General features: G+C 48.5%; 2 non-coding genes and 5 pseudogenes across 2 annotated transcripts; all 7 read left to right on the top strand.

The window, feature by feature from the left end:
• The first annotated feature begins 2,661 nt into the window (after positions 1-2,661).
• LOC140066339 (U2 spliceosomal RNA) lies at positions 2,662-2,867 on the top strand (annotated as a pseudogene).
• A 775-nt stretch (positions 2,868-3,642) lies between these two features.
• LOC140066371 (U2 spliceosomal RNA) lies at positions 3,643-3,806 on the top strand (annotated as a pseudogene).
• A 5,737-nt stretch (positions 3,807-9,543) lies between these two features.
• Positions 9,544-9,720, top strand: LOC140066280 (U2 spliceosomal RNA; annotated as a pseudogene).
• Positions 9,721-11,908: 2,188 nt separating this feature from the next.
• On the top strand, positions 11,909-12,104 carry LOC140066261 (U2 spliceosomal RNA). Its single transcript, XR_011848181.1, has one exon. It is a non-coding gene; the product is annotated as a U2 spliceosomal RNA (small nuclear RNA).
• Positions 12,105-12,879: 775 nt separating this feature from the next.
• LOC140066369 (U2 spliceosomal RNA) lies at positions 12,880-13,043 on the top strand (annotated as a pseudogene).
• A 5,754-nt stretch (positions 13,044-18,797) lies between these two features.
• Positions 18,798-18,971, top strand: LOC140066270 (U2 spliceosomal RNA; annotated as a pseudogene).
• A 5,681-nt stretch (positions 18,972-24,652) lies between these two features.
• Positions 24,653-24,849, top strand: LOC140066343 (U2 spliceosomal RNA). Its single transcript, XR_011848221.1, has one exon. It is a non-coding gene; the product is annotated as a U2 spliceosomal RNA (small nuclear RNA).
• The last annotated feature ends 500 nt before the right edge of the window (positions 24,850-25,349 follow it).

Genomic DNA, 25,349 nt, shown 5'->3' with positions numbered 1-25,349 from the left:
TTGTTTTTTTAGGAGAGTAGGTATGAGAAAAGCGAAAAAGAAGAGAGAAGAGTGGGTTCGTTTAAACGCACAGTTAAGGTTTCTTTATTTGTTGAGGGAAAGTGGAATGGATGTGAGTTTGGATGTTGTTAGTGTTAAAAAGAAAATCCAGAAGTTTATGGATGAGTTGGGTAGAGGTATTATTTTTAGGTCTAAGTTGGAAAAGATGGAGGAGGACGAACGATGTTCGAAGTTTTTCTTTAAGAAGGTCTTTGCGAAGAAGCCTTTGATGGAGACAGTTTTGAGAGAGGATGGAACTGAGGTGAGTGGTGATGATGTAAGTAATGAGGTTGCAAGTTTTTATGACTGTTTGTATGAAAGGAAGTGGAGAGATGTGACTTTAGAAAGTGAAGTTTTGAGTGTAATTGAGCAGAAGGTAAGTGAGATAGATAAAAGCGTTATGGTGAAAGAAGTTAGTATGAAAGAAGTGTGGGAGGTGGTTAAAAGTATGTGTGCAAATAAGACGCCTGGGTGTGATGGATTGCCGGTTGAGTTTTATCGTTGTTTTTGGGAAGTGATTGGAGAGGATGTTTTGGGTGTGTGTCAGTATATGTGGACCAACGTGTGTGTGGCTGACAGTATGAAAGGAGGGATGGTTGCTTTGATTCCAAAAAAAGGGAATCTGAAAGAATTGAAAAATTGGCGACCAATAAGTCTTTTAAATTGTGATTATAAGATCTACGCAAAAGTGATTGCAAATAGGATGAAGAGTGTGATTGTAGATGTTGTGAGTGCGGAGCAATTTTGTGCTGTACCTGAAAGAAGAATGCATGAGTGTTTGGTGTTATTGAGAGATGTGTTGTGGGATTGTAAGGAGCGTAAGAAAGATGTGTATGTAATGAGTCTGGACTTCGAGAAAGCGTATGATAGATTGGCGCATGATTTTTTATTTAGTGTGTTGGTGCAAATGGGCTTTCCGTCTGAATTTGTGGAGCGTGTGAGGAGTTTATATGTGGATATTTTTAGTTGTTTTGTGGTGAATGGTGAATTGACAAGGAAAGTTTGGGTACGTTCAGGAGTTAGGCAGGGGTGCCCTTTGTCACCCATTGCTTTCATATGTGCTATTGAACCGTTATTGTTGATGTTAAAAAGAGATAAGATTGTTCGTGGAGTGCAAATACCAGGTGGTGATGGAAGAAGATTGAGTGTGTTTGGGTATATGGATGATGTATGTTTGGTATGTGAGGATGTAAGTGCATTGAGAAGAGTGAAGTTGCTTGTGTCCTTTTTTTGTGGAGCATCTGCGTTTAGGGTAAATTGGAACAAAACTGAGTGTAAGGTGTTTGGGAATAATAGGGTGAGTGAGGACTTGGGTGTGAGGGGGGTGAATGGATCAATTAAAATATTAGGGATTAAGTTTAATGATAGGATGGATGGGGGTGAGTGTTGGGAGGATGTTAGAATAAAAGTTGAGAATAAATTGTCTATGTGGCGTTTGAGGTCTTTATCATTTACGGGTCGAATAGTGGTGATTAAGAACGTTATCTTACCGATTTTGTTGTTTGTTGCTTTAGTTTTTCCTCCTGGGAAGTTGGTGCTGAAGAGGATGGACCGTATTCTTTTTATGTTCTTCTGGAACTCTAAAATGGAAAGGGTTAAAAGAGAAGTGGTTAAGTTAAGCAAAAAGAAAGGCGGGTTTGGTTTCCCAAACCTGGAGGTTTTTTTGGGTATTAATATTGTCTCTTTTGTGTTGAGAACGTTGGAGCGTGGGGGTATGACAGGAAGTATGTGTAGGTTTGCGAGTGGAAATCTGTTTTTAAGGTTGAAGTGGTGTGCAAGGGATTTATCTAGACCGGTAGCTTTCTGTAGTGCAAAATGGTATGAGTGGGTAAGTATGTTTGTGCATAAGTATGAGTTGGAGAGTGTGGAAAGAAAGGTATGGAAAGATAAAAAAATGATTGGTAGGATGATTGAGAGTAGAGAGAAAATGTGTGATATAAATGGAATTAGGGTGAATGATGCGGAGAAAGTTTGGGCAATGATTGGAATTGATGGAATGTCAAATAGACAGGGAGACGTGGTTTGGCAGTGTTTACAGGGTGCACTGCCTGTAAGGGAATTTATGAGAGTGAGGGGTGTGTGCAGGTCAGAAGAATGTCCAAGAGAGGAATGTATGGGATGTGAGAGTATTGTGCATGTGATGTGGAATTGTGGGTACGCAAGGGATGTTTTGAGAAGATTAGGGCCGTTGTGTAAAGAATTGACGGGTGTGAGTTTTTTGACCTTTGAGATTTTTATGTTTGGTTTAGGTATGTGTGGAAGTGCGCAAGGTAGGGTGTTGTGGTTAATGTTTGCTTGTGTTAAAGAAGCTTTGTGGGATGTAAGGAATTTGTATGTTTTTAGAAAGAAAGCTGTAAGTGTGGATGATTGTGTAAGGATGATATTAGGGAAAGTTTATGTAATATACTTGTGGGATAAGAGAAAGGGGGTTGATGCTGAAGGGATTTGGAAGATCAAAAAGTGGGTGGAGTTATGTAACATATAGATATATTTTGATTTTTGTTTCTGTGTTGTTTGTGGTGGAATTGTTTTATGTAATTTGCTTTGAGTTTATAACGGACCGAGAATGATGAACGATCTTAGAGCTGGGGTGAAATGCCCAAAACGTTCAGAAATTGTAAGATCGTACTGATGTGGTTCGAGAAAAAAGAAAAAAAAAAAAAAAAAAAAAAAAATCTGTTCTTATCAGTTTAATATCTGATACGTCCCCTATCTGGGGACCATATATTAAATGGATTTTTGGAACAGGGAGATGGAAAAAGAGCTTGCTCTGTCCACTCCACGCATTGACCTGGTATTGCAGTACCTCCAGGACCGGTGCACCCCTTCTTAACTTGGTGAAAAAGATAGAGAAATAAATAGCAAAACTTTGGAAAAGGGAAAAGAAATGGAGCCGAAGTTTGCAATGTGACGTCGACGACGCTCTTGTGCTTTGTCACCTACTCAGGTGTGTTGTGTGCTGTGTCTTTTGCAGGAGGAACAAAGGCTTCTCACTAATTGATTAATGAGGTGCTAAATGGGCCCGACCCGGAACAAAGGAAAAAAAAAAAAAGGAAAAATAAAAGTGACCTAATCGGCGGCCTAATTAATTGGAGCTAATTGGATCATGATTAGTCTGGAGCCGTCTACTTGAATCGAAGACACCTGCAGGTTGAGATTTGGCTGCTTCCTCCTCCACTGCTAGCAGTCACAGTCTGAGAAGGTGCGAACGACCGAAGGTAAGCTGTAGCTATCAGCGTGTGCTGGAGCGAGCGTGCTTGTCCCCTCACACCGTCCAGCGGCTGTGTCAAGAGAAAGGAAAAGTGATCTCTGAGCCGTCAGGCAGGCAGTCGGTCGGTCAGACTGACTTGACAAATGAGTTGTTGTGGGGAGGGTGTAGCAGCGGGCGGCTGGCAGATGAAGTGCAGACGCCCGCTCGCTCGGCCCCCCTGCTGCTTTGCGGGGGAGGTGCCTGTTGGGGGCGGTCCTATGCAGATTAATCGTCCCCACGCAGAGGACTGTGTGACTTGCAGAGTAGGTTTTTCGCCTCCTGGCGGTGTCTCCTCTCCGTGAGCAGTGCTGAGAGTTCTGAAGGGGGCCCGGTCTGGGCGAGCTATGGTCGGTATCGCTTCTCGGCCTTTTGGCTAAGATCAAGTGTAGTATCTTTTCAAGAAACTGCCTTGGATCTGACAAAGAACTCTGGAAGACTGAAGATCTGAAGAAGGAACCCTGGATTTTTGAAAAGATTTGGAAGAGTTGCTGCTTTTTCTTGCTGCTTCTTGGAAGAACCTTGGATTATCTCTGGGATTACTTTTTCTTCTTCTTCTTTGTTTCTTCTGGAGGAATTTCTGCCGGTGGAACCTTGCTCCTAGCGATCGGCTAGGAACCTCCGGACCAAGCAGGAAAATCTTCATTGCTTTCTCCCCCTGGGGAAAGTTCTGCTGAGGACCCTGCTCAAGGATTTCTGCACCTTTTCTTCTTTAACCCCCCAAGCAAGCCGAAGCCATGGCTCCAGCAAGCAAGGAGGCAAGGAAGAAGAAGCAGAAGACCCCCAAAGAAGCCCCAAGACTGGAGGAGGAAGCCCCAAAGGCTGAAACCCCAAGACTGGAGGCCAAAGACCCAGGACCCGAGGTACAGACCCCAGGACCTGCAGCTGTCCCCAACCCCGAAGCCCCCACCACTTCTCGGGTTCAGAAGCCGCCCAGGAAGACCCAGGAGCCCCCAAAGCTCCCTCCCTACATGAGGGATACGGTGGCCCTGAAGCTGAAGGAGGTGGACGGAAGGGTGCCGGACATGTCCAAGGACGTCTTCTGCAAGAAGATGCTGCTGGACCAGGGGATCCTGAGCCACGAGATCTTTGGGATCCAAGCCATGGTTGCCGGGATCTTTTATGTGACCTTCATCTCCATGTCGGTCTGTAAGAGGTACTGGGAAGCAGTGAAAGCAGCGACGCCGGATTCCCCGTTCTCCAAATTCTTATGCAGTTGCCTGCTACAGAGGGAGGAGAGAAGGATCATCGTGTCAATGTGGAACCTGCGGACCCCCGGCAAGGACATCGAGACATTCCTCCAAAGGTACTGCACGGTGGTGAGGGGCCCCGAAAAGGTCCTGAACTGCTACAACCTTTGGATGGGCAAGTGGGCTGCGACAGTCCTGCTGCAGAAGGATTCTGCATCAGAAGACGGTTTCAAACACCTGCCCCAAGCATTCATGTTGGGCAACTCCCACGGCCTCATCTATTATCCGGATATGCCGCAAACCTGCAGGAAGTGTGGCAAGACGGGTCATCAGATGAAGGCCTGCAAGGAGGAAGCCTGCAAGAATTGCAGGGTTACAGGCCACGAAACCAAAGATTGTCCCAGAAAGTCTACTTGCAACCTTTGCGGCCTGACTGGACATGTCTACAAAACCTGTCCACAAAGGAGGAAAACATGGGCGGAGGTGGCTGCCTCGGCTCCGGGAAAGGGCTTTGAAGCTCGCTCCCCTGCTGAGACAACAAAGAAGCCCAAGGCAAAGGTGTCGGGTGACCAACCGGCAGAACAAAAGAAGGCGTCAAAGAAGGTGACTCAGACGCCCAGGAATGTGGCCAAGCCCGCAGAGGTGTCAAAACTGAAGACGGGTAAGACAAAGAAGGTGACACCTTCCCCCCCTCCCGCCCAGGCCAACTCCAAACCCTCCCCTCCCCCCACTGAGACCACCATCACCCCCCTAGTCGGGGTCTCAGCAGTTCAGCCACCGGCCCATAAGGCAACCCCCCAGGAATCAGCAGCACTAACCCAAACCCCTCCCCCTGCTGCTGATCCCCTATCCTACACGGTGGAGAACTTCCCCAACCTCTCCTCCCAAGCCCTTGTCTCTTCCTCTGTCCCCACAGATCCAGGCACTGAGACCGAGACAAAGACAAAGAAGAAACGGAAGAGGAAGCAGGCGGAGAGCCCAGTAGCAGAGACCACCAGGAAAATAGTACTGGTGGAGAACGAACAGCCCTCCACTCCCGCTATAGACCTGGTTCTGCAAGCAGAAATTGAGAACATGCTGGATTACTACCCTGAGAGCCCCAGCTTCCACGACCTGCCAGCACCCCTCAATCCGTTGATAGACGAGATGCTGGATACTGCAGAGGGATCCCCGATCCTCCAGCAGGAAGAGCCACCTGACGGGATAGGTAACTAGGGCTGTATCGTCCCAACCTAACCACCCTCTTTTTCTTTTTCCATGATGGCGAATCTAACCATTTTCTCCATTAATGTTAGAAGCATTAGAGATAAGTTTCGTTGTTCGACTGTACTAACCTTTCTTGCCTCCCAACCAGGTGATGTTTTTATGTTGCAGGAATGTGCTCTCCCCTCCTCTAGGTCCTACCAACATCTGGCCAGGCAGTGGAGTCACGGCCCGTCCTACTGGTCCGGGGGGGGCGACTGTAAGTCTGCAGGCACCGCCATCCTTCTCAGGGGAAGCGCTTTCACGCTTGATTCCGTCCAGGAGCTAGTCTGCGGCCGACTTCTGGTCGTAGATGGCTCCTGGGCGGGTGAGCCCGTGCGGCTAATCAGCGTGTACGCATCCCCTGACAAGGGTGAGCGTCTGGAACTTTTCCAGAACCTCAGACCGCAGCTCGCCACCACCCGGGCCGTAGTGATGGCCGGAGACTTCAACTGCCCCATAGAGGAAGATGGGCGCAGCTCCGGCACCTCGAGCAAGCTTGATGTCACGTCCAAACTGCTCATAGAGATGGTAACTGAAGCATCCTTAAAGGACGCGGTGGGTTCCATGGGGTGCGGCTCCGTGAATTACACGTGGAGCCGCCCCGATGGCTCACTGCGTTCCCGGATAGACTTCGTGTTCACCTCTAGAGCGATCAAGCCGTGTGGGTACTCTATGGTCCCCTGCTTCTTCTCTGACCACAGGGCCGTCCAGGTTCGGGGCGCCCTGGGCCATGGTTTTCCAACTGGCCCAGGGTCCTGGAAACTGAACTGTGCCTTGCTGGAACAGGAGGGAGTGCGGGAGGAGCTCAGAGATGTCTACATGGTTTTGAGGAATGACAAATGTTTGTTTGCTACTGTCAGTGAATGGTGGGAGTATGCTAAAGTTGAATTGCGTAGTTTCTTTCAGGACAAAGGCAGGCGGCAGGCGGCCAAAGTGAAAAGGGACTTCAGAGAGCTCCAGCGTCAGCTGAGATCACTGCAGGACCTCCACCACTGCGGCTGGGACGTCAGAGAGGAGCTGGAGGACACCAAGAAGCGTCTGAAAAGTCACTTTGAGGAGGAATCCAAGCGAATCATCTTTCGTGCCAAAATGGACAACCTGGAGAAGGGTGAGAAGTGTAACTCTTTCTTTTTCAGGAAAGTCCACGCCGGCCACACGCCCCTGACTGAGCTGCGCGACGAAGCCGGAAACATGCAGCGGGGCAAAAAGGCAGTGATGGGAGTCGTCGCCGACTTCTACAGCAGCCTCTACGCCCCGAAAACCACAGACACGGAAGCCGCCGAGAGGTTCCTAGCAGGTATCACTAACCCCCTTGATCCTGCAGGTGCCACGGAAATGGACGCCCCTTTGACGGTGGACGAGCTGCTCTCTGCCGCTAAATCCTTTAGACCCGGCAGGACTCCGGGCAGTGACGGCCTCCCAGCGGAGCTCTATGTAGCGCTGGGGGACCTCATCTGCCCGGACTTGCTGGAGCTCTTTGGGGAGATGGTGGTGGAGGGCAGTATGCCGCCGTCATTGAGGCAAGGAATGATCACGATCCTGTACAAGCGGAAGGGAGAGAGGTGTGACCTGAAGAATTGGCGTCCCATCTCACTCCTCAACGTGGACTACAAGATCCTGGCAAAGGTCCTAGCAAACAGACTGAAGGGCGTCATAGGGAAGATCATCCACCCGGACCAGACCTGCGGCATCCCAGGCCGCAGGATTGCAGACAGTCTAGCCCTCATGAGAGACACGGTGCATTACATCAGAAGCCGCCGCATCCGCGCAGCCCTGGTCAGCCTTGATCAGGAGAAGGCCTTCGACCGAGTCTCGCATGAATTCATGGGTAAAGTACTGCGCAAGCTTGGTCTGGGGAAAATGTTTTGTACCTATGTTAACCTGATGTATTCTGACATTTGCAGCACGGTGTTGGTGAACGGCTGGAAGACTAACCCCTTTCCTATCCTTTCAGGGGTTAGACAAGGCTGCCCTCTTTCACCTCTTCTCTTTGTTTGTGTCATAGAGCTGTTCGCAGAATCTATCCGGCAGAGAGGAGAGATCAGAGGGATCACCGCACCGGGACCAGGACACGCCGAGGTCAAGTGCTCACTCTACATGGACGACGTGACCGTCTTCTGCGCAGACCAGCGTTCGGTGACGGAACTCGCCCAGACGTGTGAGCTGTTCGGACAAGCTTCGGGGGCAAAGGTCAACTGCAAGAAGTCGGAGGTCATGCTCTTCGGGGATTGGCACCCTGCTTCTTCTGCACCTCTTCCCTTCACCATCCAGCAAGACTTTATCAAGGTTTTGGGGGTTTGGTTTGGGAAAGACGGAGCAGCCACGAAGTCTTGGCAAGAACGCTTGGCCAAGGTAAACCAACGGATTGGACTGTGGGCCCTCAGACAGCTTACCCTCACGGGGAAAGCATTGGTCCTGCGTAACGAGGTGCTGCCTGTGCTACACTACACGGCACAGGCATGGCCTCCCACGGCCGAAGTCAGCAAGGCCATTACCAGGACCGTGTTTAAGTTTGTTTGGGGTTCAAAGATGGACAGAGTCAAAAGGTCTGTCATGTACAAGGAGCCTCGCAAGGGGGGTAAGGGCATCCCCGACATCCCCACTTTGCTTTGGATTTCTTTTGTGTGTGACATGGTCCGACGAACTCTGCGAACACCAAGGGACTCTGCCGGAAAGTCCATGTCCCGCTTTTTCCTTCTTCCCCTGTGGCGGGGGCTTGGTTGGGACAAGTGGAACAGCTCCTTCCCTTACAACTGGGATCCTCCCTGGTACTATGCCAGGGCGGTGAAATTTGTGAGGGATCAACATCTGGAGGGACTCAAGCCGGATTTGTGGAAGCCTAAAACTATCCACAAAGTCATCAGAGCCAAGGATCTTGTGGAGTGTGTTCCGGGGCTGACCACCAGCACCATGGACACCGTGTGGTCCAACATGTCGTGTGAAAGGCTTAACAACTGGCACAAGGATCTGTCATGGATGGCCATCCAGGGGGGCCTCCCCACCCGGTCATTTATGGCAGCCCGCAACCTGAGCAAAACCCAGTACTGCCCCCGGTGTCCCTTTGCGGAGGAGACATCATTGCACCTGTTCTGGGAATGCCCCTTTGCTCGGGGCCTGTTGAAAGCTCTGGATCACGAACTGCTTCTTTCTGTGCCCAGGAACACCATGACGTGCCACGCTGCACTTTATGGCCTGTTCCAAGGCACCCACACGGTGGGGGCCATCCAGGATGCCTGGCGTCTTATGAACTGCTTCAAAGACGTCTTGTGGTACGCCAGGAGGCGCCTCACCCTCCACAGAGAAACTTTGTCCATCCAGGACTGTCACCGGCTAGTCTTGAGCCAGCTCAGAGACTACGCCTCCCTTGACAGCAGGGTGGACTCAGAGGAAGAGGACTGACAAGCTTCTTCTTCATTTTCTCTTGTGGACTTTGTTTTTCTTGGACTTTATTTAGGGAGTTATGGGACTTTGCCTCTTTCCTCACAGGAGGAGGCATCCAGGAAGAAGAGGACTTACCATCCTCTCCTTCCCCCCTACCTCCCTCATGTGTCTGTGATTTTTCAATAAAGCTTCGGGCCTGTGACAACTTACCCCCTTCCCCTCCTCCCTCCCCCCCTCCCACCCCCTGTTGCAGGTTAGTTGTTTTTATTGAGAAATGTGTGTTTTTTGTTTGCCTGAGCTAGTATGCTAGAGTAGCACTTATTCTGCCATAGTGTTAGGATAGTGCTAGGAGTGTATCTTAATTTATTGTGTGCTTTGTACAAAGCCCATGCTGCGTCATGGCACACACTGTCTGTAAGTTTTACTGTGTATCTGTGAATAAAGGCTCTTTCAATCAAAAAAAAATCTGTTCTTATCAGTTTAATATCTGATACGTCCCCTATCTGGGGACCATATATTAAATGGATTTTTGGAACAGGGAGATGGAAAAAGAGCTTGCTCTGTCCACTCCACGCATTGACCTGGTATTGCAGTACCTCCAGGACCGGTGCACCCCTTCTTAACTTGGTGAAAAAGATAGAGAAATAAATAGCAAAACTTTGGAAAAGGGAAAAGAAATGGAGCCGAAGTTTGCAATGTGACGTCGACGACGCTCTTGTGCTTTGTCACCTACTCAGGTGTGTTGTGTGCTGTGTCTTTTGCAGGAGGAACAAAGGCTTCTCACTAATTGATTAATGAGGTGCTAAATGGGCCCGACCCGGAACAAAGGAAAAAAAAAAAAAGGAAAAATAAAAGTGACCTAATCGGCGGCCTAATTAATTGGAGCTAATTGGATCATGATTAGTCTGGAGCCGTCTACTTGAATCGAAGACACCTGCAGGTTGAGATTTGGCTGCTTCCTCCTCCACTGCTAGCAGTCACAGTCTGAGAAGGTGCGAACGACCGAAGGTAAGCTGTAGCTATCAGCGTGTGCTGGAGCGAGCGTGCTTGTCCCCTCACACCGTCCAGCGGCTGTGTCAAGAGAAAGGAAAAGTGATCTCTGAGCCGTCAGGCAGGCAGTCGGTCGGTCAGACTGACTTGACAAATGAGTTGTTGTGGGGAGGGTGTAGCAGCGGGCGGCTGGCAGATGAAGTGCAGACGCCCGCTCGCTCGGCCCCCCTGCTGCTTTGCGGGGGAGGTGCCTGTTGGGGGCGGTCCTATGCAGATTAATCGTCCCCACGCAGAGGACTGTGTGACTTGCAGAGTAGGTTTTTCGCCTCCTGGCGGTGTCTCCTCTCCGTGAGCAGTGCTGAGAGTTCTGAAGGGGGCCCGGTCTGGGCGAGCTATGGTCGGTATCGCTTCTCGGCCTTTTGGCTAAGATCAAGTGTAGTATCTTTGCGGGTGCTGCCTTGGTCTTGGCCGGAGGTGCTCCGGGTGCTCCTTCGCCTCGGCCTGGGGGGATCGGCACGGGTTTATAGCCCTGTCTTAACCCCCCTGCTGCTATTGGGGTGGAGGAAATAGGCCCGGAGCAACGAGGAGCGATCATACTGGCCCTTTTCCTAGGTGCTGCAGTTGTTATCGGTGAGCTACTGGTCGGGTGACGTGAGAGAGATGGCGTCGATACCTGGATACCAAAGAAACCGGAATACCGTGAGGTTTACGATGGAGAAGGACCTGGTGTTCCTGTCCGAGCAGCTTTTACTGGGATTGTTCCAGCTGAAAAGGGAAGAGATACTCTGCGTTATGGATTATCCGAAGAAAAATTGTTATGATGTCACATTTGCAACGAGGGAGAGATATCTATCTCTCCTGAAGACTTTGCGAAGACTAAAGGACCATCCTTTGTTGGAGGGTGTGGTGGTTACGCCACATTTCATTGAAGATGAAAAACTTTTTATTGTAAAGATGTATTCCCCTACGATGCCGGAAGGGGAAATAGCTAACTTCTTGAGACAATTTTGCAAGGAAGTCACCTACAAGGGTGATGTAATGAACTCTTGCCAATTTTGGACTGGGAAAAGAAAGTTTTTGTGCAAATTAATATGTAAAGATGACGGGACTTTTGTACTTCCTCCTGCACGTTTTAGGATAAACCGTGTAGTAGGTGACCTTTTTTTCGAAAATATGGACACTTTTTGCAAAAACTGCAAACAGTACGGACATTCAGAAAACGATTGTTGTTTATTGTTTTGTACCAAATGTTATACAGAGGGGCATACATATCAAAATTGTAATGATGGGAAGAAATGTTTTTTCTGTAAAACTGTAGGTCATTTGATTAAGGATTGTGTGAAAAAGAAGGAAAAAGATAAAGAGGAGGAGGAGGAGTGTAGATCTGAAATGTCTGAGGAAAGTTCTGGGAGTGAGCCTGGGAGGCCCGCCAGAACCGATACTCAGTTTAAACTGTATGTAAAAAATTTAGGTTTACCTGCTACTTATGTAGAAGATGTTAAAAAGTTTAGAGAAAGGCCTGATTGTGGAACTGTACGTAATACTGTACGTGAAAAATTGACTGTACCTGAATTTTTGGCGAAGATCTCCATCAATGAGGTTTTCAACAGATACCTTGGGAAACGTCTGCGAGGGAAAAAGAAAGAAGATTTTTCAGTAGATTTAATTGATGTAATAGTGATTTTTTGTTTAGAAAAATCTATTTTTCGTTTAGTGTAAAAATGTGATTTCTGTTATGTTTTGTAAACACAGTATGTGAGTTTTAAGTTTGTTTTGTAAATATGATTTGTTTTGTGATTTATTTTAAATAAAATTGTTGTTTTTATCCCCATTTGGGGATATTCAACTTAAAAAAAAAATCTGTTCTTATCAGTTTAATATCTGATACGTCCCCTATCTGGGGACCATATATTAAATGGATTTTTGGAACAGGGAGATGGAAAAAGAGCTTGCTCTGTCCACTCCACGCATTGACCTGGTATTGCAGTACCTCCAGGACCGGTGCACCCCTTCTTAACTTGGTGAAAAAGATAGAGAAATAAATAGCAAAACTTTGGAAAAGGGAAAAGAAATGGAGCCGAAGTTTGCAATGTGACGTCGACGACGCTCTTGTGCTTTGTCACCTACTCAGGTGTGTTGTGTGCTGTGTCTTTTGCAGGAGGAACAAAGGCTTCTCACTAATTGATTAATGAGGTGCTAAATGGGCCCGACCCGGAACAAAGGAAAAAAAAAAAAAGGAAAAATAAAAGTGACCTAATCGGCGGCCTAATTAATTGGAGCTAATTGGATCATGATTAGTCTGGAGCCGTCTACTTGAATCGAAGACACCTGCAGGTTGAGATTTGGCTGCTTCCTCCTCCACTGCTAGCAGTCACAGTCTGAGAAGGTGCGAACGACCGAAGGTAAGCTGTAGCTATCAGCGTGTGCTGGAGCGAGCGTGCTTGTCCCCTCACACCGTCCAGCGGCTGTGTCAAGAGAAAGGAAAAGTGATCTCTGAGCCGTCAGGCAGGCAGTCGGTCGGTCAGACTGACTTGACAAATGAGTTGTTGTGGGGAGGGTGTAGCAGCGGGCGGCTGGCAGATGAAGTGCAGACGCCCGCTCGCTCGGCCCCCCTGCTGCTTTGCGGGGGAGGTGCCTGTTGGGGGCGGTCCTATGCAGATTAATCGTCCCCACGCAGAGGACTGTGTGACTTGCAGAGTAGGTTTTTCGCCTCCTGGCGGTGTCTCCTCTCCGTGAGCAGTGCTGAGAGTTCTGAAGGGGGCCCGGTCTGGGCGAGCTATGGTCGGTATCGCTTCTCGGCCTTTTGGCTAAGATCAAGTGTAGTATCTTTTCAAGAAACTGCCTTGGATCTGACAAAGAACTCTGGAAGACTGAAGATCTGAAGAAGGAACCCTGGATTTTTGAAAAGATTTGGAAGAGTTGCTGCTTTTTCTTGCTGCTTCTTGGAAGAACCTTGGATTATCTCTGGGATTACTTTTTCTTCTTCTTTGTTTCTTCTGGAGGAATTTCTGCCGGTGGAACCTTGCTCCTAGCGATCGGCTAGGAACCTCCGGACCAAGCAGGAAAACCTTCATTGCTTTCTCCCCCTGGGGAAAGTTCTGCTGAGGACCCTGCTCAAGGATTTCTGCACCTTTTCTTCTTTAAACCACCAAGCAAGCCGAAGCCATGGCTCCAGCAAGCAAGGAGGCAAGGAAGAAGAAGCAGAAGACCCCCAAGGAAGCCCCAAGACTGGAGGAGGAAGCCCAAAAGGCTGAAACCCCAAGACTGGAGGCCAAAGACCCAGGACCTGAGGTACAGACCCCAGGACCTGCAGCTGTCCCCAACCCCGAAGCCCCCACCACTTCTCGGATTCAGAAGCCGCCCAGGAAGACCCAGGAGCCCCCAAAGCTCCCTCCCTACATGAGGGATACGGTGGCCCTGAAGCTGAAGGAGGTGGACGGAAGGGTGCCGGACATGTCCAAGGACGTCTTCTGCAAGAAGATGCTGCTGGACCAGGGGATCCTGAGCCACGAGATCTTTGGGATCCAAGCCATGGTTGCCGGGATCTTTTATGTGACCTTCATCTCCATGTCGGTCTGTAAGAGGTACTGGGAAGCAGTGAAAGCAGCGACGCCGGATTCCCCGTTCTCCAAATTCTTATGCAGCTGCCTGCTACAGAGGGAGGAGAGGAGGATCATCGTGTCAATGTGGAACCTGCGAACCCCCGGCAAGGACATCGAGACATTCCTCCAAAGGTACTGCACGGTGGTGAAGGGCCCCGAAAAGGTCCTGAACTGCTACAACCTTTGGATGGGCAAGTGGGCTGCGACAGTCCTGCTGCAGAAGGATTCTGCATCAGAAGACGGTTTCAAACACCTGCCCCAAGCATTCATGTTGGGCAACTCCCACGGCCTCATCTATTATCCGGATATGCCGCAAACCTGCAGGAAGTGTGGCAAGACGGGTCATCAGATGAAGGCCTGCAAGGAGGAAGCCTGCAAGAATTGCAGGGTTACAGGCCACGAAACCAAAGATTGTCCCAGAAAGTCTACTTGCAACCTTTGCGGCCTGACTGGACACGTCTACAAAACCTGTCCACAAAGGAGGAAAACATGGGCGGAGGTGGCTGCCTCGGCTCCGGGAAAGGGCTTTGAAGCTCGCTCCCCTGCTGAGACAACAAAGAAGCCCAAGGCAAAGGTGTCGGGTGACCAACCGGCAGAACAAAAGAAGGCGTCAAAGAAGGTGACTCAGACGTCCAGGAATGTGGCCAAGCCCGCCGAGGTGTCAAAACTGAAGACGGGTAAGACAAAGAAGGTGACACCTTCCCCCCCTCCCTCCCAGGCCAACTCCAAACCCTCCCTTCCCCCCACTGAGACCACCATCACCCCCCTAGTCGGGGTCTCAGCAGTTCAGCCACCGGCCCATAAGGCAACCCCCCAGGAATCAGCAGCACTAACCCAAACCCCTCCCCCCGCTGCTGATCCCCTATCCTACACGGTGGAGAACTTCCCCAACCTCTCCTCCCAAGCCCTTGTCTCTTCTTCTGTCCCCACAGATCCAGACACTGAGACCGAGACAAAGACAAAGAAGAAACGGAAGAGGAAGCAGGCGGAGAGCCCAGTAGCAGGGACCACCAGGAAAATAGTACTGGTGGAGAACGAACAGCCCTCCACTTCCGCTATAGACCTGGTTCTGCATGCAGAAATTGATAAAATGCTGGACTACTACCCTGAGAGCCCCAGCTACCACGACCTGCCAGCACCCCTCAATCCGTTGATAGACGAGATGCTGGATACTGCAGAAGGATCCCCGATCCTCCAGCAGGAAGAGCCACCTGATGGGATAGGTAACTAGGGCTGTATCGTCCCAACCTAACCACCCTCTTTTTTCTTTTTCCATGATGGCGAATCTAACCATTTTCTCCATTAATGTTAGAAGCATTAGAGATAAGTTTCGTTGTTCGACTGTACTAACCTTTCTTGCCTCCCAACCAGGTGATGTTTTTATGTTGCAGGAATGTGCTCTCCCCTCCTCTAGGTCCTACCAACATCTGGCCAGGCAGTGGAGTCACGGCCCGTCCTACTGGTCCGGGGGGGGCGACTGTAAGTCTGCAGGCACCGCCATCCTCCTCAGGGGAAGCGCTTTCACGCTTGATTCCGTCCAGGAGCTAGTCTGCGGCCGACTTCTGGTCGTAGATGGCTCCTGGGCGGGTGAGCCCGTGCGGCTAATCAGCGTGTACGCATCCCCTGACAAGGGTGAGCGTCTGGAACTTTTCCAGAACCTCAGACCGCAGCTCGCCACCACCCGGGCCGTAGTGATGGCCGGAGACTTCAACTGCCCCATAGAGGAAGATGGGCGCAGCTCCGGCACCTCGAGCAAGCTTGATGTCACGTCCAAACTGCTCATAGAGATGGTAACTGAAGCATCCTTAAAGGACGCGGTGGGTTCCATGGGGTGCGGCTCCGTGAATTACACGTGGAGCCGCCCCGATGGCTCACTGCGTTCCCGGATAGACTTCGTGTTCACCTCTAGAGCGATCAAGCCGTGTGGGTACTCTATGGTCCCCTGCTTCTTCTCTGACCACAGGGCCGTCCGGGTTCGGGGCGCCCTGGGCCATGGTTTTCCAACTGGCCCAGGGTCCTGGAAACTGAACTGTGCCTTGCTGGAACAGGAGGGAGTGCAGGAGGAGCTTAGAGATGCCTACATGGTTTTGAGGAATGACAAATGTTTGTTTGCTACTGTCAGTGAATGGTGGGAGTATGCTAAAGTTGAATTGCGTAGTTTCTTTCAGGACAAAGGCAGGCGGCAGGCGGCCAAAGTGAAAAGGGACTTCAGGGAGCTCCAGCGTCAGCTGAGATCACTGCAGGACCTCCACCACTGCGGCTGGGACGTCAGAGAGGAGCTGGAGGACACCAAGAAGCGTCTGAAAAGTCACTTTGAGGAGGAATCCAAGCGAATCATCTTTCGTGCTAAAATGGACAACCTGGAGAAGGGTGAGAAGTGTAACTCTTTCTTTTTCAGGAAAGTCCACGCCGGCCACACGCCCCTGACTGAGCTGCGCGACGAAGCCGGAAACATGCAGCGGGGCAAAAAGGCAGTGATGGGAGTCGTCGCCGACTTCTACAGCAGCCTCTACGCCCCGAAAACCACAGACACGGAAGCCGCCGAGAGGTTCCTAGCAGGTATCACTAACCCCCTTGATCCTGCAGGTGCCACGGCAATGGATGCCCCTTTGACGGTGGACGAGCTGCTCTCTGCCGCTAAATCCTTTAGACCCGGCAGGACTCCGGGCAGTGACGGTCTCCCGGCGGAGCTCTATGTAGCGCTGGGGGACCTCATCTGCCCGGACTTGCTGGAGCTCTTTGGGGAGATGGTGGTGGAGGGCAGTATGCCGCCGTCATTGAGGCAAGGAATGATCACGATCCTGTACAAGCGGAAGGGAGAGAGGTGTGACCTGAAGAATTGGCGTCCCATCTCGCTCCTCAACGTGGACTACAAGATCCTGGCAAAGGTCCTAGCAAACAGACTGAAGGGCGTCATAGGGAAGATCATCCACCCGGACCAGACCTGCGGCATCCCAGGCCGCAGGATTGCAGACAGTCTAGCCCTCATGAGAGACACGGTGCATTACATCAGAAGCCGCCGCATCCGCGCAGCCCTGGTCAGCCTTGATCAGGAGAAGGCCTTCGACCGAGTCTCGCATGAATTCATGGGTAAAGTACTGCGCAAGCTTGGTCTGGGGAAAATGTTTTGTACCTATGTTAACCTGATGTATTCTGACATTTGCAGCACGGTGTTGGTGAACGGCTGGAAGACTAACCCCTTTCCTATCCTTTCAGGGGTTAGACAAGGCTGCCCTCTTTCACCTCTTCTCTTTGTTTGTGTTATAGAGCTGTTCGCAGAATCTATCCGGCAGAGAGGAGAGATCAGAGGGATCACCGCACCGGGACCAGGACACGCCGAGGTCAAGTGCTCACTCTACATGGACGACGTGACCGTCTTCTGCGCAGACCAGCGTTCGGTGACGGAACTCGCCCAGACGTGTGAGCAGTTCGGACAAGCTTCGGGGGCAAAGGTCAACTGCAAGAAGTCGGAGGTCATGCTCTTCGGGGATTGGCATCCTGCTTCTTCTGCACCTCTTCCCTTCACCATCCAGCAAGACTTTATCAAGGTTTTGGGGGTTTGGTTTGGGAAAGACGGAGCAGCCACGAAGTCTTGGCAAGAACGCTTGGCCAAGGTAAACCAACGGATTGGACTGTGGGCCCTCAGACAGCTTACCCTCACGGGGAAAGCATTGGTCCTGCGTAACGAGGTGCTACCTGTGCTACACTATACGGCACAGGCATGGCCTCCCACGGCCGAAGTCAGCAAGGCCATTACCAGGACCGTGTTTAAGTTTGTTTGGGGTTCAAAGATGGACAGAGTCAAAAGGTCTGTCATGTACAAGGAGCCACGCAAGGGGGGTAAGGGCATCCCCGACATCCCCACTTTGCTCTGGATTTCTTTTGTGTGTGACATGGTCCGAAGAACTCTGAGAACACCAAGGGACTCTGCCGGAAAGTCCATGTCCCGCTTTTTCCTTCTTCCCCTGTGGCGGGGGCTTGGTTGGGACAAGTGGAACAGCTCCTTCCCTTACAACTGGGATCCTCCCTGGTACTATGCCAGGGCGGTGAAATTTGTGAGGGATCAACATCTGGAGGGACTCAAGCCGGATTTGTGGAAGCCAAAAACTATCCACAAAGTCATCAGAGCCAAGGATCTTGTGGAGTGTGTTCCGGGGCTGACCACCAGCACCATGGACACCGTGTGGTCCAACATGTCGTGTGAAAGGCTTAACAACTGGCACAAGGATCTGTCATGGATGGCCATCCAGGGGGGCCTCCCCACCCGGTCATTTATGGCAGCCCGCAACCTGAGCAAAACCCAGTACTGCCCCCGGTGTCCCTTTGTGGAGGAGACATCATTGCACTTGTTCTGGGAATGCCCCTTTGCTCGGGGCCTGTTGAAAGCTCTGGATCACGAACTGCTTCTTTCTGTGCCCAGGAACACCATGACGTGCCACGCTGCACTTTATGGCCTGTTCCAGGGCACCCACACGGTGGGGGCCATCCAGGATGCCTGGCGTCTTATGAACTGCTTCAAAGACGTCTTGTGGTACGCCAGGAGGCGCCTCACCCTTCACAGAGAAACTTTGTCCATCCAGGACTGTCACCGGCTAGTCTTGAGCCAGCTCAGAGACTATGCCTCCCTTGACAGCAGGGTGGACTTAGAAGAAGAGGACTGACAAGCCACTTCTTCATTTTTCTCTTGTGGACTTTGTTTATCTTGTTTTAACTGACCATGGACTTTATTTAGGGAGTTATGGGACTTTGCCTCTTTCCTCACAGAAGGAGGCATCCAGGAAGAAGAAGACTTACCATCCTCTCCTTCCCCCCCTACCTCCCTCATGTGTCTGTTATTTTTCAATAAAGCTTCGGGCCTGTGACAACTTACCCCCTTTCCCTCCTCCCTCCCCCCCACCCCTCCCATCCCCTGTTGCAGGTTAGTTTTAATTGAAAAATGTGTGTTTTTTGTTTGCCTGAGCTAGTATGCTAGAGTAGCACTTATTCTGCCATAGTGTTAGGATAGTGCTAGGAGTGTATCTTAATTTATTGTGTGCTTTGTACAAAGCCCATGCTGCGTCATGGCACACACTGTCTGTAAGTTTTACTGTGTATCTGTGAATAAAGGCTCTTTCAATCAAAAAATCTGTTCTTATCAGTTTAATATCTGATACGTCCCCTATCTGGGGACCATATATTAAATGGATTTTTGGAACAGGGAGATGGAAAAAGAGCTTGCTCTGTCCACTCCACGCATTGACCTGGTATTGCAGTACCTCCAGGACCGGTGCACCCCTTCTTAACTTGGTGAAAAAGATAGAGAAATAAATAGCAAAACTTTGGAAAAGGGAAAAGAAATGGAGCCGAAGTTTGCAATGTGACGTCGACGACGCTCTTGTGCTTTGTCACCTACTCAGGTGTGTTGTGTGCTGTGTCTTTTGCAGGAGGAACAAAGGCTTCTCACTAATTGATTAATGAGGTGCTAAATGGGCCCGACCCGGAACAAAGGAAAAAAAAAAAAAGGAAAAATAAAAGTGACCTAATCGGCGGCCTAATTAATTGGAGCTAATTGGATCATGATTAGTCTGGAGCCGTCTACTTGAATCGAAGACACCTGCAGGTTGAGATTTGGCTGCTTCCTCCTCCACTGCTAGCAGTCACAGTCTGAGAAGGTGCGAACGACCGAAGGTAAGCTGTAGCTATCAGCGTGTGCTGGAGCGAGCGTGCTTGTCCCCTCACACCGTCCAGCGGCTGTGTCAAGAGAAAGGAAAAGTGATCTCTGAGCCGTCAGGCAGGCAGTCGGTCGGTCAGACTGACTTGACAAATGAGTTGTTGTGGGGAGGGTGTAGCAGCGGGCGGCTGGCAGATGAAGTGCAGACGCCCGCTCGCTCGGCCCCCCTGCTGCTTTGCGGGGGAGGTGCCTGTTGGGGGCGGTCCTATGCAGATTAATCGTCCCCACGCAGAGGACTGTGTGACTTGCAGAGTAGGTTTTTCGCCTCCTGGCGGTGTCTCCTCTCCGTGAGCAGTGCTGAGAGTTCTGAAGGGGGCCCGGTCTGGGCGAGCTATGGTCGGTATCGCTTCTCGGCCTTTTGGCTGCGATCCAGGCACGTCCGGACGCGGTCAGGAGGTCTGGAGTGTGCTTAGGGTTTACCCTAGAGCAGACGACGACGAGGAGGGATCAAGTGTTGCTGTGACTTTGGTCGACAGTTTTTTTTCGGAAGACTCAACTATGGCAAAGAGGAATACTATACGTTTCGTGGTGCCGGTGGATGACAGAGCGAAAAATAACGTCCGTTATATCCTGAAGACGGTTTTGGTGGAGCAGACGCGGCTGGACCTGAGGGATCTTCTTGGAGCAAACGACTTTCCAGGACGTGGAATTTTCGAGATAACCTTTCTCGAAGAAGCTAAGTGTTTTGCGATATATGAAAAGCTTCGTAGCCTGTTAAATTCACCGGTGTTGGAAGGTATTTCTGTTTACCCTGACTTTGCATTGGAGGAAAAGACTCTATTTGTACACCTCTTTAATGTCTATACTCCAGTAGATGTCGTGACGGCATATTTGAAAAACTATGCGATGATCAAGAGTGTAGAACCTTTAAAGAATTCAATGGGTGTATATAATTGCAGGTTAAAATACACTTTGACCTTTAAGCAGGATAAAAATTCAGTTGGTGGATTTATGCACCCCCCAGCGAATTTTTCAGTTGGGGGTCATAGGGGGCGGATTTGGTACGATGGCCAGCCCACTTTCTGCCGAAATTGTTTCAATTTTGGCCATACTGCTGAAAGTTGCAAAAATGACGTCTTTTGCAGAAATTGTAAAACTGCCGGTCACAAGGCCGGGGATTGTTCGCAGAGGAGGAAATGTGACATTTGTGGGTCAGAGGACCATGGCCTGCGAAAATGTCCTGCGGTGGAGAAGAGGTCTATGGGTTTAGGTTCCCGGGCTCCTGGACCGGCTCAGGTGGTATCGAGAGATATGGGCGCAGCGCAGGAGGAGCGCTCTAGCTCTATGTTGGCTGGAAAGTCTTATGCGGCTGTTGTGAGCCAGGCTGCCTCTGTGCAGGAACAGGAGGTGGAGCCGGCTGTGGTGTTAGAAATGCTCGACATAGCGGACATAATTGAGTTTGACAGCCCTCAACACCTGTCGGACCCAGCAAATATTATCTCCAGCTCTGTGGAAGACCCGGGTGGGTCGAATTTGTGTAAAAGGGAGGGTGGTGGGATTACACAGTCTGACTCTGAGGATGAACAGAAATTGGCGGTATCGAGGGCGTCGAAAAAAATCCGTACAGATACGGAGAACACAACGGAGAGCGAAATGGAAGAGGGCCAAGCTTTTGAGGAGATGGAGGCGAGTGGTTTGGACCCTCTGGGTTTTTGCACAAAGCCTGGATAGGGAAGAGATGGGAATGTGTGATTAATTTCCGTTTTTTTTCCTGATGTGTTGGTTTTTTCTTCTTTGTAAGCTGAAATAGGCTTTTGGGTATAGAGGTATGGGGGTGGTAATAGTTTCGCAAAATGTAAGGGTTTTTCAAGGGAGGAATAGAAGGGCTGCGATTTTGGATTTTCTCAGGAATGAGAACTCTGATATTGTGTGTTTGCAGGAGTGTGGAATCAGAGAGCCTGTGTGTGAGAGTGAATGGGGATGTGGTAGTATGTGTTGGTCGGGTAGTTGCATAAATAAGAATGATGGGGTGGGAATTTTGTTGAAGTCTAAAGAAGTATGTATGTTAAGTTATGTTGTGATTGAAGAGGGGAGGTGTATTTTGGCTAATTTAAAGTATAGGGGGATTTTGTTTAGGGTTGTAAATGTTTATGCCCCAGCGAAAAAAACTGAAAGGATAAGTTTGTTTGAAAAAATTAAGTTTTTTTTGCAGGGTAGAAGTCCAGTTATTTTTGTTGGGGATTTTAATGTTGATATGGGGAGGGAAAGTTGTGATGTTTCTGGGAAAGTGTTGGGAAATATAATTGATGTTTATGATTTAAAGGATGCACAAAAATTATGTGGTTATGATCCATGTTATGACACTTATTTTGCAGATAGGGGAGGGTTTTCATCCAGGATTGATTATTTTTTTGTGTCTGCTGGGATAATTTGTTTAGATTATAGTCAAAAATCTGTATTATTTTCTGACCATATGATGTTAAAAGGTGTGTTTGATCTAGAAGGATGTTGTAAGTATGGGAGGGGTGTTTGGAAATTGAATGTGTTATTGCTGGAAGACGAGTGGGTTAGGATGAGGTTTGAAGAATGTTTTAAGGAATGGGTGGTGCGGAAAGTGGAGTTTGTGAGTGTGTTGTGTTGGTGGGAATGGGTGAAAAAGAAAGTTAAAAGTTTTTTTAGAAGTGTTAGTTTTGAGGTTGCAAGGAAGAAGAGGGAAAGGTTTGAGTGTTTGAATAAAAGAATGAGAATGTTGATGAGGTTAAGAGAATGTGGTATGGATGTACAGAATGCGTTGAATGAAGTAAGAAAGGAGAGTAGGGAGTTTATGTGTGGGATTGGTAGGAGTATTATTTTCAGGTCAAAGATTGAAAAGTTAGAGAAAGATGAAACGTGTTCGCGGTTTTTTTTTAAGAAGACTTTTTGTAGAAAGATGGACTTGGAATCGGTGATGTGCGAGGATGGAAGGGAAGTGAGAGATGATGAATGTTATGAAGAGGTTGCAAGTTTTTATGAGGAATTGTATGCAGAGAAGTGGCGTGATGTGAGAATGGAAAAAGATGTCTTAAGTTGTATGGATAGAAAGTTGTTTGAGGAAAGTAAAGGTTGCTTGGTGAAGGACATTGGTGAGAGTGAAGTATGGGAGGTTGTATGTAGTATGGCTGTGAATAAAACTCCGGGTATGGATGGTTTGCCTGTTGAATTTTATAAATGTTTTTGGGGGGTGATTGGTAAGGAAGTATGTAATGTGTTAAATTTTATGTGGGAGAATGAGAGATTGGGTGAAAGTATGAAAGAGGGTGTGGTAGTTTTAATTCCGAAAAAAGGAGATGTAAAATTGATAAAAAATTGGAGACCTATTACATTATTAAATTGTGACTATAAGATCTTTGCGAAAATTATTGCTACTAGAATGAAAGGTGTGATTGAGGAGGTGATTGGGGATGAGCAATTTTGTGGAATCCCGGGAAGGCGGATACATGGGGCGTTATGTTTGTTGAGAGATTGTCTGTGGGATTGTACGAATGGGCGGAAGAATGTGGTATTAATGTCGATTGATTTTGAGAAGGCGTATGACAGGTTGGCGCATGGTTTTTTGTTTAATGTCTTAGTGCAAATGGGTTTTCCGGTTAAGTTTGTGAAGTGTGTGAAGTGTTTGTATGAAGGTATTTCAAGTAGGGTGTTGGTAAATGGAGTAGTGGGACGGAGAGTGAATGTGTTGTCTGGGGTGAGACAGGGGTGTCCCCTGTCCCCCATTGTTTTCATTTGCGCGTTGGAACCTTTATTGTGTTTGCTGAGAAAGGATAAAGTTGTGAGAGGTGTGAGAGTGCCTGGGAGTAATGGCAGAGAGTTAAAAGTGAGTGCGTACATGGATGATGTATGTGTCTTATGTGATTCGGTTTGCGCTATGTTGAGAGTGAAATTGTTGTGTGTTTTTTTTTGTTCTGCGTCTGCGTTTAAAATAAATTGGGAGAAGAGTGAGTATAAAATTTTTGGTGAAATGGATGTGAGAGAGGATGTTGGAATGAATCAAGTGCATGGTGCAATTAAAGTTTTGGGGGTGAAATTGGATGACAGATTGGATGGTAGTGAGAATTGGGTAGATGTGGGTGGAAAGATTGAAAAGAAATTGTGTATGTGGAAAATGCGTGAGTTGTCTATGGTTGGGAAGGTGGTTGTGATTAAAAGTGTGTTGTTGCCTATTATTTTGTATTTGGCATTTATTTTTCCTCCTAGTGTGGTTCAGTTGAGGCGTTTGAATCGAATCTTGTTTATTTTCTTTTGGGGATCTAAGATGGAGAGATTGGGTCGTGCGGTTGTGACAAAAAGTGTGAGTAAAGGGGGATATGGTTTTCCAAATTTAGAGGTGTATTGTGGTGTGAATATTTTGGTTTATGTGTTGAGTATGATGGAGTCTGAGAGTTTGATGGCATGTATGTGTAGATATGTGAGTGGTAGGAAATTTTATAGTCTGAATTGGTGTGTGAAAGATTTAAGAAAGCCGATCAGTTTTGAGTGTGCAAAATGGTATGAATGGGTGGTTAAATTTGTGTTAAAGTATGAACTAGAGAAGATGGATAAAGTAGTTTTAAAAAACAAGAAAGGTGTTGTTAGAATGATTGAAAGTAGGGAAAGGGTGTCTGAGATTAATTTAGTAAGAAGTGTAGAGGTTGAGACGGTATGGTCGAAAGTGAGAATGGTGGGTGTGACAAATAAGCAGAGTGAGATTGTGTGGCAGAGTTTGCATGGTGTGCTCCCGGTGAGAGAGTTTCAGAAAAATAGAGGTATAATTCAGTCTGATCGTTGTCCGAGAGAAGGATGTATGGGGTATGAGAATGTTGTACATTTATTTTGGAACTGTATGTATGCTAGAGAGGTAATTGGGAAAATGGGTCCTTTATGTAAAGAGATAACTGGGGTTAATTTCCTTACTTTTGAGGCTTTTATGTTTGGGTTGGTTTTGAGTAAGAATGTGAAGGTGCGATTGCTGTGGATTATGTGTGCATGTATTAAAGAAATTTTGTGGAATGTGAGAGGGGTGTATGTGTGTAAGAAAAAAGAGATTTCAGTTAACGATTGTGTGCGGTTAATATTGGGAAAAATGTATATTGTTTATTTATGGGATAAGAGTAGGGGAGCAGATGCAGAGGGTTTTTGGAAGGCCAAAAAATGGCTTGATTATGTTGACTTAAGGGAGAGTTGATTGTTGTGTGTAAAGTTAAAAATTATTGTAAAATTTCTTTGAAAGCACCGAAATGATGTATGGTCGGAAGATGTCTTGAAGTTAAGTAGTCTGATGGCCGAAACTGAGTTGGTGTTGAAAAAAAAAAAAAAAAAAAAAAAAAAAAAAAAAAATCTGTTCTTATCAGTTTAATATCTGATACGTCCCCTATCTGGGGACCATATATTAAATGGATTTTTGGAACAGGGAGATGGAAAAAGAGCTTGCTCTGTCCACTCCACGCATTGACCTGGTATTGCAGTACCTCCAGGACCGGTGCACCCCTTCTTAACTTGGTGAAAAAGATAGAGAAATAAATAGCAAAACTTTGGAAAAGGGAAAAGAAATGGAGCCGAAGTTTGCAATGTGACGTCGACGACGCTCTTGTGCTTTGTCACCTACTCAGGTGTGTTGTGTGCTGTGTCTTTTGCAGGAGGAACAAAGGCTTCTCACTAATTGATTAATGAGGTGCTAAATGGGCCCGACCCGGAACAAAGGAAAAAAAAAAAAAGGAAAAATAAAAGTGACCTAATCGGCGGCCTAATTAATTGGAGCTAATTGGATCATGATTAGTCTGGAGCCGTCTACTTGAATCGAAGACACCTGCAGGTTGAGATTTGGCTGCTTCCTCCTCCACTGCTAGCAGTCACAGTCTGAGAAGGTGCGAACGACCGAAGGTAAGCTGTAGCTATCAGCGTGTGCTGGAGCGAGCGTGCTTGTCCCCTCACACCGTCCAGCGGCTGTGTCAAGAGAAAGGAAAAGTGATCTCTGAGCCGTCAGGCAGGCA

Source organism: Engystomops pustulosus, chromosome 6 (genome assembly GCF_040894005.1).
Source record: "Engystomops pustulosus chromosome 6, aEngPut4.maternal, whole genome shotgun sequence".
NCBI lineage: Eukaryota > Metazoa > Chordata > Amphibia > Anura > Leptodactylidae > Engystomops > Engystomops pustulosus.
The sequence above is the reverse complement of the archived record's forward strand: the minus strand, read 5'-3'. Positions and strand labels throughout refer to the sequence as shown.